Below are 17,910 nucleotides of genomic sequence, written 5' to 3'. Positions count from 1 at the left end.
CTTCCCAAATCCTTGAAAGTCTTAACCTATTCCAGCATCAGCTCAAGTCTAAAATTTCATCTAAAGATAATTGATTCAAAAAGAGGCCTGACCTGTGGTGGCGCAGTGGATAAAACGTTGACCTGGAAATGCTGAGGTTGCCGGTTCGAAATCCTAGGCTTGCCTGGTCAAGGCACATATGGGAGTTGATGCTTCCAGCTCCTCCCCCCTTCTCTCCCTCTGTCTCTCCTCTCTCTCTGTCTCTCCCTCTCCTGTCTAAAATGAATAAATAAAAAATAAAGAAAAAATAAAAAAATTGATTCAAAAAGTCTCAACCTTATCTCCTCAGTCATCTAATTCAAGTATAGGTGAGACTCTGAGTATGATTCATACTGGAGAAAAATTCTCCATCTGTGGATCTGAGAAACAGAGAAGACAAGTTATCTTTCCAAAATTCAATGGCGGCACAGACAGGTGAGGGGCATTTCCATTCTAAAAGTAGAAATTGGGAAGAAAAACAGGGTTACAGGTCCCAAACAAGCCCAAGACCCAGCTCAGCAAATTCCGTTAGGTTTCAAGGGCCCAGAATTAGCATCGGTAGCTCTCTGCTCTGTCTGCTGGGCCAGCTGGCAGAGGGAACCCCACCCTCAGGAAACTGTAGGAAGGCCTGGCTCCCTTGGAGATGAGGCTGAAAGGAGGGTAGTGTGCACTGCAAAGAGAAAATGGAAAATATCTGAAAATAAACTCCTCATTTTTATACATTGCTGAGGATGAAACCTGAGGAGGGTCCCTCGGACTGGCTTTAGCCACATTTGCAGCTGCAAACACTCTGGCAGCCCCAGAGCTGCCCTGGAGGCGAGAAGAAGGGAAGGGAGGAGAAAGTCCTGCAGCTGGGAGATTGTTTATGCTTGAGACCAGGGCTGACCCGGTGGGTATGCCACCTGCACAAGCCCCCACACTTAGCAGAGCCCCACCGCTGGCTCAGTGCTCCTCCGTCATCATCTTAAAATTCTTAATAGCAAAACAAGGAGCTCCACATTTTAATTTTACATTGGGACCCCCAAATTATGTAGCTGGTCCTGGCTGTAATTACTATCCTGCACTAACGTATGACAACTTTGTATTGACATATGAAAAAAACAACAACAAACTGGAATCGTCACCACGTTATTGACATGCTTATTTTTGTGATGTGAGATTAAGGTCAATTTAAGTTCCCTTTTTTCTTTGTCATATACATTTCCTAATTTTCTATAAAGAACATGCATTACAAATGTAGGGGGAAATATATTTTTTTAAACTTTATATATTATGAATGAAATAAATTTTTTATAAAGTATATTTTCCATTTTGAACTGAACCAAGTGAGTTCTATAGGCTTTGTTTTGCATATAGAGGTTACTGAGAAGAAGTCCCCTATGGCCAAGAAGCTATGCCAGTCAAGAAGGTCCCCATTGGAGAAGCAGGTGGATGGAGGGTCATGAAAAGTTATACCTAAAAGATCCTCAAGCTGTCTCTACAGAGTCTTCCCTGAAGCACGGAAAGAGAAACATACCTCCAATACTCACAACCCATCCCTTTCTGAAGACCTAACTACTGATTTTGTTTCTGTCCCTGTTGCCAACATACTATAGAAGAAAGGCATACAGCTCTGCCAATGGGCCATGCTACCCATTTATGAATCCAGCATCAGCGGGGCCCTGTGCTTTTCAGCACACCATGTCTCTTCATTTGGAACCAGTTCCCATTTTCCACAGCACGTGCCAAACTTAACTCTGCCCATCTCAACTCTGAGTAAACAGTCACTCTTCTAACTACCTCAAGAAAACGAAGGGCGTTCAGTAAGGACTTGCACAGCCTCTCCTTCAAGCTTTTCTTTACTTTGAAAGGTCTCCCTCACCTCTGACTTCTACCTTTAACTTCCACATGAATAAGACCGTGTTTCTCTTTTTGTATGATAGCCTAATGCCATCCACACCTGGAGTACATTTTCAGAATGACAAACCACAGGTTGTCTTCATCCAATTCTTTGTTATGCCATATGTTTTTCAGGATTAAAAAAATATCCCTATTTATGCATGGTATAATTTTCTGTACTTTGAGGATATCTATGTTGATATGCTAGTAAACATGCTTTAATTTATTTGTGAATTAGCTTTATTTTTTTTTTCTGCCTAACCTCAGAGCTTACCTTCTTTATCCTTTTGTCACTGGTATTTCCGTGGCATTACCATTTTGTCACTGGCTATACCTATGATAGCCAGTCTCCAAAGATGGCTTCCAGTGAACCACACCTCCCAGAATTCATGGCCTTGTGTAGTCCCCACCGTTTGAATCTGGGCTGACCCTTTGACTCACTTTAATAGTACAATATAATGAGAGGAACCCTGTACACGTAGGCAGTCAACATATTGAAAAATAAATTCTAGGTGGATAGAATTATAAAACATACCTTTGCTTACACAGTTTGAATTTCTTTTGGGGAGTTCCTTCCCAGTGGCCTAAGGCCTAGCCTTGGTCTGCCATCCCAACATTTACCAATGATCTGATAATTTTGGCAATTGTATTTTGCCTGACAGTTTTGTAGACCTGATTTATATTTAAACTACTTCAATATGGATATAGTAGTGATAGTCTAAAATGCAGAAAGTCTTTTAAAATTAATGTTTTGCTTGCTGTGAATGCCCTAATACTAAGGTAATTCATGAATGACATGATGAAACCATTCTCCTAGGGTTTTGTACTGTTCTGTAAGTATATTATTTCTAGAGATATTGTGTAAGTTTTTAAAAGCAGTAGTCTATTTGCATGCCAGGGGGAAAGGCCAATTTGAAGGGTTGAAAGAAAAGTGTAACAAACCACCATATTTGTTAGCCCTTTGAGGCACCAAAATCTTTGAGAAATTTCAAACAACATCCGTTTCCTCAGGCCTGTGTGTTCTAAACTGGTAACATTACAAATCAGAATTCATAAGCCTACAGATATATTTCCAAAGAATTTCTCGTGAGTCTCCAGTGAGGGTCTCATGTCCCCTCTGGCGGGGGCTCCCTCATCTCTGGTGGGCCGTCTTTCCCCAGGAATCTGATGGACGGCCATACCCGCTCACAACAGATGCTGTCCCCTCAGCTGAGGCACCAGAACCCTCCATATGCCAACCTGTTCCATGTTCTCCTTCATTACACATCCTGTTAGGTAAACATAGCTGTGCTCCTTGCACAGAAACTTCGTAAAGTTTTCCTAAAACAAATCTTTCAAATGTACTCACTGCTCCACTGCTTACCACTGGACCACATATACACCCCCAGGCTCAGAGAGCAGTCATCTTCACTGACACCGAATAACAGACGCTGCTCTGTTCCTCAGATCTACTCCCTACCCCCATAATCTCGAAGTTTTAGGATCGGATCATACTGTTCGTACTTTCTCTCCCCTGCAGAAGAGGCTTTCCCCTTTCTGGTAGAATCTTCTAGCAGGCCTACTCCACCAGCTCAGAAATACCCATCCGATCTGAACTGTAATCATGTATCAACTTGGGTTCAAAGTGGGTCTCCCATCACAAAAACATAATATGTAATTGCATGAGACTGCAAAGACCTGCAATGCAAGAATGGTTCACTAACATTCCCCTCATGGGTAATGCAAAGAAAATGCAAGTGGTAGACCAGAAGCTGGATGTATTCCTGACACATCACTCACTTGTTGGATAACTCAGGTAAGTCGATGAAGCTCTCCCGGCCTCAATTCCTAGATGATTTCAGTGATATCCAACCATAATTCTACCTGATGACTGGACAGACATGGTTTTCCTTCTCTACATGCTGAGAACCCCCATCCTAGAGAGGAATATAGACTTAGGTAAAGTCATAACAGGCTCCCTCCTCACTGAACATAACACATAGCGTGAGGATGCAGGGGGAAACAGGTGGACAACTAAGTCCTTAGAAGAATGTAGGCATGGAAACTGCACGGCAACAAAATGCAAGTGTAGGACAAAGAACCTTGACTTTCTTTTGTAAAACAAGATGCACAAGAAAAAAGTGAGAAAAAGACATTTCACTGAGACAAAGATAACTTTCCTGAACTTCCTAATGGGCTAAGGTAAGACAACTTTTTACTGGAGAAAAACAGTATCCTCAAATGGCATGAACAGTAGGTATTTTCTCAAAACTAAAGAGAAGCCTAGCTTGTCTTCCAAAGGCTAGAAGGGTTCCATATAATAAATATGGCAACAACATATAGAACACTTACTACATGTCAGACACAAAGCCAAGCATTTTACAGGGTAGGGCAAAAGTAGGTTTATAGTTGTGAGTATGCAAAACACAGAGTTTATTCTTGTATTATTATTTATTAATTATGGTATTATTTTCCATACAAATACCGGTAAACCTACTTATGCCCCACTCTGTATATGTGTTAATACATTCAATCATGATGTCAACCCCATGACATATCACTACTGTCATCCCATTTTAAATATAAAAAAATTGAAGTGTAAAGAGGTTACCCAAGATCCATAGTTAGTAAGTTGCAGAAGCAGGATTGGAATTTAGGCAATCAAGGCAAGAGCACTTAAGTCACGTGGCACCAGGGTTTCTCGAGCTTCACACTAGAGACACTTTCAGCTGGATAACTATTCGTTGTGGAGGATTGACTCGTGCATTGTAGATACTTAACAACATCTCTTTCCTTTACCCACTAGATGCCAGTAGCACACTCCCCCCATTTGAGGCAATTAAAATGTTTCCAAATATTGTCCAAATTCTCTCTTGTTGAGAAGCACCATTTGGTACCCAAAGTCCTCTCAATCTGAGAGTGGCATCTATCACAGCTCTGACCACAATGCCAGTCCCCATTCCCTGAAATGATAAAGTAGCTTGGTGCAGATAGTAAACAAGTTAACATTGTTATAATGCTCAGGAAAGCTCCATGCACATAGCCAGGGCTAGATATGTAAGTACTAGCTATTATTATTGCTGTTTTTGTTATTGTCATAATGACTGGAAAGACAGCAGAGCAGGGTGGAAGGAAACTGTTGTGGATTACTGGAGATTAGGGGAATGATTCTCCTCACTCTTGGATAATTTAAACCAGGACTTCAGTCTAGAAGGTCCTGCCATCAGCCACAGTCAGCCATTAGAACTTTGTAAACACAGTCAAAGCATGACTCTTGTCCAGGCAGAAAAGTAAATCATCCGGAAAGAATTAATTTTCATACAGTGAGTTTTTATTAAAAAGTCATTCTGAATATGTGATAACTTTCCCATTATTGCAATTAATGCTTTTCACTTGGGTCTTGGGTGCCTCCCTCTTTGATTTGATCAGGTCACTGAGCTTATGGAGGAACATATATATCTAATGTCTGGAGGAAGAGGAAGAGTAGGTCCGCATAGGAGCAAGAAAAAGAGACCAGGCTGATGTGTGAAGGGGCAAAACTATAGAAGGAATCATCATCTTTTGTTGCCCTATTGCTCATAATGAGTCTACAAGTAGGTGGCCATCTTTAACAGGTGAGTGAAAGAGACACTATAAATCAGAGACGCTGGAGTGTTAACACACCTGTGTGAAGTAAGCCCTGGGACTCATTCCAAAAACAGCCACAAAGGGCTTTCAAGAGACACAGAGACTCTGAGACGCTAAGGCACTCCCAAGGCAGCTTGCCAACTGCTGGGTAAGACCCACCCCAAGCCTTCACCACCAAAACTATGACGGACAGACAGTCAGGGCTCAGTGGTGTCAGCTACTTGAAAGCAAGAAATGTTGAGAATTCAGGGAACATGAGAACACAAGGCTTGTGAAAAGTTTTTTCCATTTTTATTGAAAGCATTGTGTCAGCATGGTAATGTTTATAGACACAGAAAAGCCACAGTGTTGTGAAGAAATCTATTCAGCACAGTGAGATGGCCACCATACTATGCACCCATTTCACTTTCCCAGGTCTCAGTTTCTTTATCTGGACCCATACCTTTTTCACATATAATACATATTTAGTTGTCGTAACATTTTGAGAGGTGAGTACTATTGTCCCTAACTGAGGCTCTGAGGGGTTAAGTTACTTATTTAAAGTCCCTAAAATGTACACCAGCTCTCTGTTTCCTTCTGCATACAAAACAAGACAGAATGGGGGACAGGAAGAATATTCTTATGGGACGCAGTTCAAAAAGGACCATCCACATAAGTAGAAGAGCCAAAATTATCTGCAGGGTTATTTTAGAAAAGGACATGGTTCTCAGTTTTGGGGGTGGTGGTGAATTTTTAAAAACTGTATAGCATATTTTATGACACATTTTATTTTTGAATTTGCAAACATTTTTAAAATTTGCTTTACATGAAAAGCCAAGATTAAACTATTTTCAGAGCTCAGTGTTGGTTCCCTGAGTTATGGAGAGGCTCTATGCTTAGTCTGTGGACTCCATAAATATTAATGAAGGCCCAGATAACAGATGATAACGGCTGTGGTTCTGGGCTAATTCTCATGCCTTGTGTTTGCACCCGGAGGGGTGACTATGAGTTCATGTTTAAAGAACTGAACTTCACTGTACAATATATAAGGCTCAGTGATATATGTCTTCCTGCTACTGAACAATGAACTCTATGCAAACTCATAACTAAACACACACACACACACACACACACACACACACAAACAATGAAATCAGTAAAAACCAAACTTTTTGAATTTATACAACTGTTTATTTTGTGTCTGAGTTTCATTTTTTCATTTTTGCCTCTGGGGCTTCATTTTTTTCCTTAATCTGATTATTTTGTTGATGTTTAAAAAGCCTAGCTATGGTGCTTTCTGGGAAAAGCAGCTACCATGTCTAATTATTTTCCACCATACCACAAAGTGTTCCATACTTTTCTGTCCCAATGACTTTTTCACCTCTCTCTCTTTAACACATGACACTCTTAGCTCACCTGTCTTCTTTTCATTCACAAGACTATGGGCATGTTTCTTTAGCAATGGGCATCTATGTCTGCCTGTGTCTTCTTGGCATATACCTTCACACGTACACAGGTCTGAATATATATGCTGCTGCTACTGGTCAAGGGGTGCAGTACCATTTTCAGACTGAATGGGGATGACCTACTCCGGGCCCCTGTCTCGCATTCACCATACACTGTCCACAGGAATCATCTAGCTATTTTGTCATTTAAACTCCAAAGCTATCCAACATGTACGCATGCCTGCAAACTATCCAAAAGTCATCATACCCATGCAGCATAATTAGCTTGAGGTCACAAAATTATACTGAAAATCACGAAGACACTTAAACAAAATGACCATTAATAATTCACAATTTTACTTTTTTTTGTTGTTAAATTTTTTTTATTTTTTTTATTCATTTTAGAAAGGAGAGAGAGAGAGAAGAGAGAGAGAGACAGAGAGAGAGAAGGGGGGAGGAGCAGAAAGCATCAACTCCCATATGTGCCTTGACCGGCAAGCCCAGGTTTTCGAATCAGCGACCTCAGCATTTCCAGGTCGATGCTTTATCCACTGCGCCACCACAGGTCAGGCTCAATTTTACTTTTTAAAGTAAAATAATAATTAAAATTCAGGAACTAAAGATGAATAAATAAAAAAAATAAAAAAATAAATAAATAAAATTCAGGAACTGTAAAAGGACGATTAATTTGACAAAATAATCACCTGTAGCATGTCTTTTCCTTCTAGAAGCACCTTTACATAGTATTTAGATACTTTTTTCCTGTACCAGGAAATAAATATCTAAATATTCTTTTTAAAGATATAATACATTCAGACTTATCATTAATGACTTTCTAGGAGACAATATGAGGACACATCCATATTTCAAATGTTCATAATCTCCAAATCAACAAGTCTACTTCTAGAAATTTACCCTTAAAATGTTATAAATGTGTGAAAGGATGTATCCAAAAGTGTTTTCTAATAATGAAGAAAGGGTTGGGAAGTGGAGAATGGTAGAGGGGAGAGATCATGGTAGAGGTAGACTTGACTTGGGGTGGCGAACACTGTATTGCAGAACTGTGCACCTGAAACTTGTATAATTTTATTAACCAATGTCACCCCGATAAATTCAATAAAATATTTTAAAAATGAAGGAAGAAACCATACAAATAATACTAAGATGCCATTTGAGAGAAAGATGTAGAACATGGTTATGGGCATGGGAATTTGGGCAAGATATGTTTCCAAATGAAAAAAAAAGAGGTTTTTGAAAGAACATATGTGTTTGTTTATGCTCGTGTGTGTGTGTGTTTGTGTATGTGTGTGTACATTCATAGCAAAAATACCTAGAAAGATATTTACCAAAGTATTCAATGGGTTATCACTGGGTGGTAAGATTAAAGATGATTTTTACTTCTTTATACCTCTTTTTATTGTACAAACTGTTTTTCAAGAGAATAAAAATAAAACTATTTAAATTGGGAGGGGAACACATAACAATAAGCGACATGCAAATATTAATGCCAAACTACGATATCAGTGAATGGTTAAAATCAACCATCAGAATCTATATAGCACAGCCTGACAAGGCGGTGGCGCAGTGGATAGAGCATTGGACTGGGATGCGGAGGATCCAGGTTCCCCAAGGTCGCCAGCTTGAGCGCGGGCTCATCTGGTTTGAGCAAAGCTCACCAGCTTGGACCCAAGGTCACTGGCTCGAGCAAGGGGTTACTCAGTCTGCTGCAGCCCCATGGTCAAGGCACATATGAGAAAGCAATCAATGAACAACTAAGGTGTCACAATGAAAAACTGATGATTGATGCTTCTCATCTCTCTCCATTTCTGTCTGTCTGTCCTTATCTATTCCTCTCTCTGACTCTCTCTCTCTCTGTCTCTGTAAATATATATATATAATTATTATTATTATTATTATTATATAGCACAGAATCTCAGGGGTCTAGTGAAAATCCCCTCTGTGCTCTCCCAAGCTCACTGACATGAAGCAGATTAGGGGGAATCGTGATTACAGGACAGACTTAGTGCTTTTTTGATGGTGTCACTTCATACACAAACTGTCTCATTAGTGATTTAACATCTCCCACCGACCTCGCCATCCCCAGTATGTGTGGTCTGCTGGTGACAAGTGGTCCCTTGTTGCCAGAAAGCTGAGCCGTGCCGTCAGGGAAGTGGAGGTGAAGTGGAGAGGGGCGTGTTCTTCAAGGCAGATGAGACCCAGGAAAGCATGTCCCCGTACCACATGTCTACCACATCCAGAAATGCATTCACTGGTCAGCACACAACCGCGTGGAACATGCAACGCAGCTGTTTAGCATTCCATTACAAAAAAACGAAACAGGCACAGAAACTAAATCCAACCTTTACTTTCCTCTCTCTTTCTTAGGCTCTTTCTTTTTTCTCTCCCTTTCTCTCTGGCAAATTTCAAACATCCTTGATAACTTGCCATATGGGCCAAGCCATTCTTGGAGACAGACACTGAGCCTTTCTGAGTGGCATGTGGTCATATTTAATTTTTTAATATTTGTTTTTATGTTTATTTATATGTCTCTCTCCTATAGAACTTTCATTTTTTTCTTTACTTTTTTAAATTGAATTTATTAGGCTGACATTGGTTAATAAAATTATATAGGTTTCAGGTGTACAATTCCATTGTACATCGTCTGTACACTACACTGCGTGCTCTCACCCTTCAGTCTCCTTTTATCACCATTTATCCCTCTTTACCCCTTTCTTTCCCCATCCACCCCCTTTCCCTCCCATAATCACCACACTCTTGTCCGTGAGCTTTTTTTTTTTACTTTATTTAATTCCTTCATCCAGTCCCCAACCCCATTCATCTCTGATGGCTGTCAGTCTGTTTTCTGTTTCTATGAGTCTGTTTCTATTTTGCTTTCTAGTATATTTTGTTCATTAGATTCTACACATAAGTGAAATCATATAGTATTTGTTTTTCTCTGCCTGGCTTATTTCACTTAGCATAATAATGTTTGGGTCCAGCCATGCTGTCATAAAAGGTAAGGTTTCCTTTTTCACAGCTGAGTAGTATTCCCTTGTGTAAATGTACCACAGCTTTCTTTTATCCACTCATCTACTCATGGACATTTGAACTGCTTTTATATCTTGGCTATTATAAATAAAACAGCAATCAACATAAGGATGCATATATACTTTCGAATTAGTGTTTTGGGTTTCTTTGGGTATATTCCCAAAAGAGGAGTTGCTGGATCAGAAGCAGTTCCATTTTTTAATTTTTTAAGGTAACTCCACACTGCTTTCCATAGTGTGGCTGCACCAGTCTGCATTCCTACCAATAGTGCATGAGTTTCCCTTTTCTCCACATCCTCGCCTACCCTTGTTTGTGAGTTTACTCATGACAGCCATTCTGACTGTCATGTCAGGTGTGCACAGTCAAATTTAAGTTTCCTTTTCCCCTGGCATTCTGGTCCTGGAAATGGAGAAAGTGCGCCTTGCACACTGTTGGCTACAGGCATGACCAGCCTCCAGCTGGTGCCTCCCTATACCTCTAAAAGCATCTCCATTCTGATTGCTGCCTCATTTCTAACCTGTCTCAGGCTCAGACATTCCAACAGGCATGACTGACCAGTTAAAGCTGCACACCAAACAGAGACTAAGCATGGCGATTTTGTTAAAGGGACACAGGGCCTCCCATTCAGGAGGAAATGCCATCCTGGTCAGGCCTGGATCCAATCTGTGTTCAGGAAAATGAAAGGACCCTGGCTTCAACAAGGAGTCACCATGTGTTAAAATAACCCAGTCAGGTACACTGCTAGTTCTTGCTATTTTCTTTTTTTTGTGTGAAGTTTGCCATCATTTCACACACATTCGGCATCGACTAAGGTGGTCCCGTTACTACCCGTCTTGTAGGAATGGAGGAGCAAGCATTTTGTAACAGGGTTTCAACAACGTTGAAGTTACTACCTCAAATCTCTCCCCTCCCTCACTCTATCCTCTTTACATGACATTTTTTTATTTAAATATAAATATTATGTCTTTCTCTGTGACACACAAACATACAAAGTCTGGACAAATAGCCAAGGGGGTGGGGGCTCTACTCCACTCTTGAGCACCGGAAATGGAATTAGCAAGCTCAAACTATGACTCTTCCAAAGCAATTTGGAGACAAGCCATCATCAGATTAATGAGATGTAGGTGAAGCAACAACCCACTCGAAACATTAGAAACCAGAAGTCAGGTAGGGAGCCTGCAGCCCCAAGTTTCTGGAATCTCACCGCTCACTGATCCTGAGAAGGGCAGCCCACAGGCGTTCAGACCTGGAGCATGACTGCCCGGCAAGGTGAATACATGCTTACTATGCCATTGTGAATTGCGGCTGCTGTTTATGTGTTTTTAACAACACGCTACATGAGGTTATTTTATGAAATGTTCTTTTCCATCCACGTTACTGTCATGACAGTCAGTGATGAAAGGGAAGCAGTCGGATATGTAATAACTACATGGACTGCTGGATTTTTACTGACTATCTCACTCCTTCCATCAGGGAATCTCTATGACTTTCACCTTTCAGGGAGGATATGATGTGTTTGAGAAATACAAAGGGAATAGACAAATAGCGTTTACCATCCAACTAATCGACTAACTGAGCAATAGTAGTTAGCAATGCCATAAACCTGCAGTGCCGAGCAACACAGAAACGAGTGAGATCAGAGATTAGTTCCATTTCAGTTACAATAACAACAGGAACCAGGACCAGGAGTTTGCATCTTAGTGGTAGCAGGGGCAGATCACAATGCAAGTCTAGATGCAATGATCAGACAGGAAAAAAGCCTTCCTCCTGAAAATCAAAATGAAACAATTGCCAGTGGAGGCTTGCCCTGGATTCTAAGACTTGGAAGGCAAGTTTTTTGTTGTTTTTGTTTGCAGAAAGAACCATGGGCAAGCAAAATGAAAATAAATGGCTCCTTTTCTATGCATTCTTTGTGCCTGGGCACTGGCTCTCTCTTCCTCAGACAAGTGAGTGGTTCAAAAACAGAACAAAACAAAACAAAATTGAACATATTAAAGGGTCCTATTTTTATTGCCCTGAATAAAATAATTCAGGACCCCAAACAGGTGTCTAGGGTGTAATAAAGGCGTGAGACTCCACCTTATAATATTTCTAGTATTTCCTCTTTACAATTGAGTCAAAACACAAAGAAACCAAGTTGTAATCGAATTCTCTAAATTAACACTATGCTGAAAGATAAAAATCAATATTGGACATTTTTAAAAAACAAATGTGTATTTAGCTTTTATGCCAGCCTGGAAACAAGCAATCCCGAAGGGGTCTGTTCACTGGGATTTGATTTGACAATTTGAAATCTACCTTTTTCTACCTCCCTCTGCCAAGTGGACCCACCCATCCCTTCCACTCCCATTCACAGGCCCTTTGTAATTTCTTCCCTCTTTTATACCCAAATGCAGAAGTGTGAAAAGCTATTTAAGTACTCTTAACTTACTGGGAAAGGAAACCATTTTCAGGCCATTTTTTAAATATTCTGTGATATTAAAGTAATTCATCTGAGTTTGTGCTAATGATAGTAAATCTCTTGTGCTGACAAGCTGTGGTCAATTATCCTTTCTACAGCTTTTTAAATCTCATGCACTAGGAAGTATGTCAGTGTTGGAAACCTGTGGCTTGCTAATTCAAATGAAACAGCCAGCCAGCCTGAGCAGCTCGTTTGCTGGTCCACCACCACGCTCCTCGGCCCAGACAACTCTCCTATGGGCCAGCAAATGCGGGGACACTTCTGCTAGAGTGTTTTGTACATAGACTACATGAATGGAGGAAACTGTTCCAGTAAAGTGGTGTGTTATTTATCCCTATAATGAGTAGTTTAATGGCAACAATTAGGAAGGAAATTCTACAAGTCTGAATTTCAATTACGTATTACTGCCACTGAAAGTCAATTAAAGTATCTAAGTAATTACAGGGGATTGGGATCATCTGGCATCTGGAAAATCATATGAGAGGAAAGCAGTACTTGGTGTGTTTTGAAAGTGTGTGATCTAGTCTTGGTTGTGTTGGTTAATTTGGAGACAAGGAAACATGCAAGGGGGCTTGCCTCACACATCTGTAGATCTGCTTACTTGGGAGTGCAACAGAAATGTTCACTGGATTTCCATCCAGCCTCAGCCTCTGTGCAAGTAGCAAGAGTCTGTCAGGAGGTGGGTGAGGAGGGGCCCGCTCTGCCAGATCATCGTCCGGGACATCTCTCTTCCACTGAAGAGCAACGGTGCCTTGTCCCTTCCTGTTCCTAGTGCTCCTACCATGCCAAGTCCCATCACCTCGCCCACTTCAAGGCCAACTTGCTCTCTAGCTCCTTCTAGAGCTTCCCTCAGACATCTTGGTCACCTCACTGTCTCACAAATGTTCTCATCATGATTTAAACCACTTCCGGGCCTCTTTTCAGCCTGTTACTCAAGATGCACTATTCCCTGCCAAGCCTTCTGCGCCCTTCACGACTCGGCAGAGTCCCACCTCCTCCTTCTGTGCATCACCATGGAGTTCCATGTCTGTCGCCTGGTGGTCCTCAGGTTGTGCACACCCTGCAGGGGCTACATCCTGAGTCTCCACTTCTTGCCCTGCATAGAGCACATATTTAAACCCCCAACGTGCTAACCTCCCAGTCTTTGGCTTCTGTGGTTGCTGTAGTTTAGTCTCAAGTTTGGTGAAATGTCTTAATCAGGACTTGCTGGCCTGCCTTCCTTTGTCCACACCATCGCTCATTCCACAGCATGTTTTGAATGGCCACTCAGAGCAAGACATCAGAACTATGGCTCTAAGTTTGAAGCCACTGCTTCCCTCCTACCACATTGCCTCAGTGGGAAACTGCATGTGCTCCCACCCCCCTGCACAAATCAGGGAGTCTCCCAATGTTCATCATTCCTTCCTTGGCTAATGCTTGTAGGGAAATGGTCATAAAAACACATGCAAGAGAAAAACTGACCTCTCTCCCCTGTGGTTCCACATGGCTCTCCTAAGAGCACTCTCAGTTCAAACCAGAAGACAAAGAGGGGAAAAATATTTTCAAATGATTTCCAAATGACTTCAGTTTCACATAAGGTTCAAGTTTCATTCAAGGGATGGGCAAAATCTTGGGTCAGCCAGCTATGTTAGGGTCAGCCAGACATTGGGGTCAGCTGGCCATGTTTGGGTTGAATCAAGAACACTTGCTGTTCTTCACATCCCAAGACAGATATTGGCATTTTAACTTTCCTTCTTTCAGGCTCTTTCTGTTTTGAAAGTTCATTTCATCTGGGAGTGAGGCCTCCCTGAGGATCTATTTTCTCATTCTCCCTTTTTAGGGCATGTCCTTTGGTAGCTCCTGTTCTGCACCTGTGGTGTTTGGACTTCATATTTCCGCTTGCATTTGCCACCAACATACTGTTTGTGTAAAAATGAACCTACTGCATGTGTCCAAGAAAACTGATCAGGAGGAAACAAAGATGTCTGATGGGAAAATCCACAAAATGTTTTCATTAAAAACTCTCACTGGTTTTTGCAGGAAATGTTGCCCATAACAACACATTGAGCATAGAATGTTCTCAGACATCAAACATAAAGGCAAGACTGACATTTTCAACAACATAAAATCAGATCAAAGGATGCTTAAAACACTTCAATGGCTTGAGCTCTCTTACAGTAGTCAGCACATTGCATTGACCCTATTGTACCGGTGTTGTAACACCCACCACAAACAATTAGAGGTGCTTCTGTGATGGTTCTTTACTGTCTCCTGGCTTGAGATTTCCTGACCTGATACTACTGGAGATAAGAAACCCCCTTTTACTGAGAGGCTTAAAAGGCATTTTATGACTTAGGCCAAGCGTTCAGAGAGAGTTTGTAAATATGATTTTTATACTTGTGTGTGATTTACACCAGCTCAAGATGGCCGATCGCATTTCTGCTCAGTAAGGGCTGTTATCTTGTAAATGGAGAGGTTTTGATATTAGAAGGTTTTGAGAGGAAGGAGGAAGGAGACTCGGACCCCCTCCCTTCCCCACACCTGTGAGGAAGAAGGTAAACAGCTAGAAATGCTGGAGGGGGAAGGGAGATTTGAGTAGCCCCTTCCTCTCCCCTTTCTTTCTCTTTAATGGGCGATTTACAAACACTTATCCTCTGACATCATGTAAGCCCCCTCCCATCCTGAAATCCTGTGATTGACGTATGTACCTCTAGACAAAGGAATCACGAGACCCATGTATGTGAACTTGTGTTCTGTAAAGGGTATATAGGATGTAAGATATCTGATTTCGGGAGCACGTGTCTTTGGAGCTACTGGCCCCACGTGCCGCTGGCTTTAACTAATAAATTCTCTTTTCCTCTTATAGTTATCTGAGTGTCAATCCTCCATTGGGTTACTTTCCTGCTATACTACAATCAGACCTCACTGGGCCCACTGCATTATACACATATACATAAATCCAATCCATCTCTTAAGTAATCAGTTTGTGAAGCTACATGCTTGATGAGTACCCTTCATTTCAACGACAAAATATATATTTACTGACATCTATGATTACATGGCCCAGAGCCAGGTGCCACTAGAACACAATGTCTTCCTAGTAGTGGTAGCAAAGATGGTGGGGATCATCCTGGGAGGTGCAGCTCGGCACTCCCCATAGAGGAAAGAGAACAGGTGCAGCCCAGGCCACGCCCACTTCCCCGCTGAACTTGGATGAAGACTGGGTCATGATGGGCTTGCGGATGCTCGTGAAGCCTGTATGGGGATGTGAAAGTCTGAGATTTGAAGGTTGAACCATACTCTCTCCTATACCAACAGTTTCTCGCCTTCTGTTAACTCTGGGATTCACAGGAGCTTTTCCAGAAGCAAATGCTACAGTCAAGAGCACAGATAAATGCTTTTAAATTAATCTGGGATTGTCTATGAACTCCAGGATTTTTATTGAAGAAAATTGCATTTTAAAATAAAACAACAAAAGCAACGTTTTCTATTATGACATTTACCAGAATAAGATCCATGAGCAGGTAAAAATGGTTATGCAAATCTTCAGGAATGGTTGTGGTGGACTGGGTTGCTCTCAATGGTGCTGGCAATATTGCCGACTTTGCTGCTGATGTACTTGGACCAGTCATCTTAGGCCTCCATTAGGAACTCTCATTGTCCTTACTAAGAACTACAGTTACAGTCGCCTGACCAGGCTGTGGCTCAGTGGATAGAGCATCAAACTGGGATGTGGAGGACCCAGGTTTGAGACCCTGAAGTCGCCAGCTTGAGCACGGGCTCATCTGGTTTGAGCAAAAGCTCACCAGCTTGGACCCAAGGTTGATGGCTTGAGCAAGGGGTTACTCAGTCTGCTGTAGCCCCATGGTCAAGGCACATATGAGAAAGCAATCAATGAACAAGTAAGGTGTCGCAACGAAAAACTAATTATTGATGCTTCTCATCTCTCTCCGTTCCTGTCTGTCTGTCCCTATCTATCCCTCTCTCTGTAAAAAAAAAAAAAAAAAAAAAAAAAAAAGATCTACAGTTACAATTTTTCATGCCCCAATAGAAGAGGACATAGAGATGTTAAATAAAATGTCTTGCAAGCGAGGTAATTCACATTTTGTGATGTTTGCAATACTTGTGGTCAATGTAGTCCTGATATTAATCTTTTTCTTAGAACCTCACAATGAAAATGAACATTCTTGTAACATAACTATCTGCTCCGTAAGTGGAGCACGTTTAGTTGGTTATGTTAAAGGCCTGGGCATTACTTTCAAGAACTTTCTGCTGGAAAGCCTCAGCTGAGACATCCTTTGGCTTGGAATTCTGCTGTTAATCCTCGTAGTCTGTGCAAGCACACAAATTAATTATCTAAACAGGACCCTGGACATATTGAACTCATATATAGAAACTCCAGTGGATTATATATTCTTTATAGTGTCAGTTTTAATTTGCTCATCTCTTCTTCTCAAGGAGGGGCCAGATATGCCTTTGATGACATCATTGATATTTTGAGTGGCTTCCTTGAAATTGTATGGGGGTATACTGATTGCATGCCTTTAAGGATATCTGTTCAGTATGGCAAGACTGTCCTTGTCATTTTGATTAGCTGAAAAAGCAATGGATATAATTTCTCTAACATTCTTTTTTTTTTTTTTTTTTTTTTTTTTACAGGGACAGAGAGAGAGTCAGAGAGAGGGATAGGTAGGGACAGACAGACAGGAATGGAGAGAGATGAGAAGCATCAATCATCAGTTTTTCATTGCGAGACCTTAGTTGTTCATTGATTGCTTTCTCATATGTGCCTTGACCAGGGGCTTACAGCAGTGTGAGTAACCCCTTGCTTGAGCCAGCAACCTTGAGTCCAAGCTGGTGAGCTTTGCTCAAACCAGATGAGCCCTCGCTCAAGCTGGTGACCTTGGGGTCTTGAACCTGGGTCCTCTGCATCCCAGTCTGACACTCTATCCACTGTGCCACTGCCTGGTCAGGCCTCTAACATTCTTAATGTCATGAATATTCCTAACAGCAATGAATAAAGTTTAACCTGAGAAATGAAAGAGCTAACTGGTGAAAGTATCTCCTGAAGAAATGGAGATCTGACAGGTCTTAGAGAAACAAATTTTATTAAAACATTATTCTGTAATTCTGCTACAAAAAGAATTTGAATTTCAAAATGTGTCTAAAAATGACATTGGCCTCTTAAATGCTATTCTCTGATGAACCTTTTTAAAGATTTCATTAATTTGAATCAAGAAAAGTTAATTTTCTTATATTTAAATTATAGTCATTAACTAAAATGACCTTAGTAAGTGGTGGGTTTCTATTTTTATTAACATTATATTATTGTAAATGTATTTTAAGTCTTGATTCCTCCATGAAGAACTAATGCATCAATGCCAATTTTTACATTTAAATTAAATGTCCAATTATTTTTTCAAAAATAAAAAGACATGTCTGTGCATCATGATATTAGTCAAGCAACCTACCAGCCACATAAGAGTAAAATTTTAT

General features: G+C 41.0%; 1 pseudogene; it reads left to right on the top strand.

Annotated features, from left to right (window-relative positions):
* The first annotated feature begins 11,021 nt into the window (after nt 1-11,021).
* Nucleotides 11,022-17,008, top strand: LOC136311125 (magnesium transporter NIPA2 pseudogene; annotated as a pseudogene).
* Nucleotides 17,009-17,910: the final 902 nt, after the last annotated feature.

Source organism: Saccopteryx bilineata, chromosome 7, assembly GCF_036850765.1.
Source record: "Saccopteryx bilineata isolate mSacBil1 chromosome 7, mSacBil1_pri_phased_curated, whole genome shotgun sequence".
Taxonomy (NCBI): domain Eukaryota; kingdom Metazoa; phylum Chordata; class Mammalia; order Chiroptera; family Emballonuridae; genus Saccopteryx; species Saccopteryx bilineata.
Note: the sequence above shows the minus strand (reverse complement) of the source record. Positions and strands in the feature narration are given on the sequence as shown.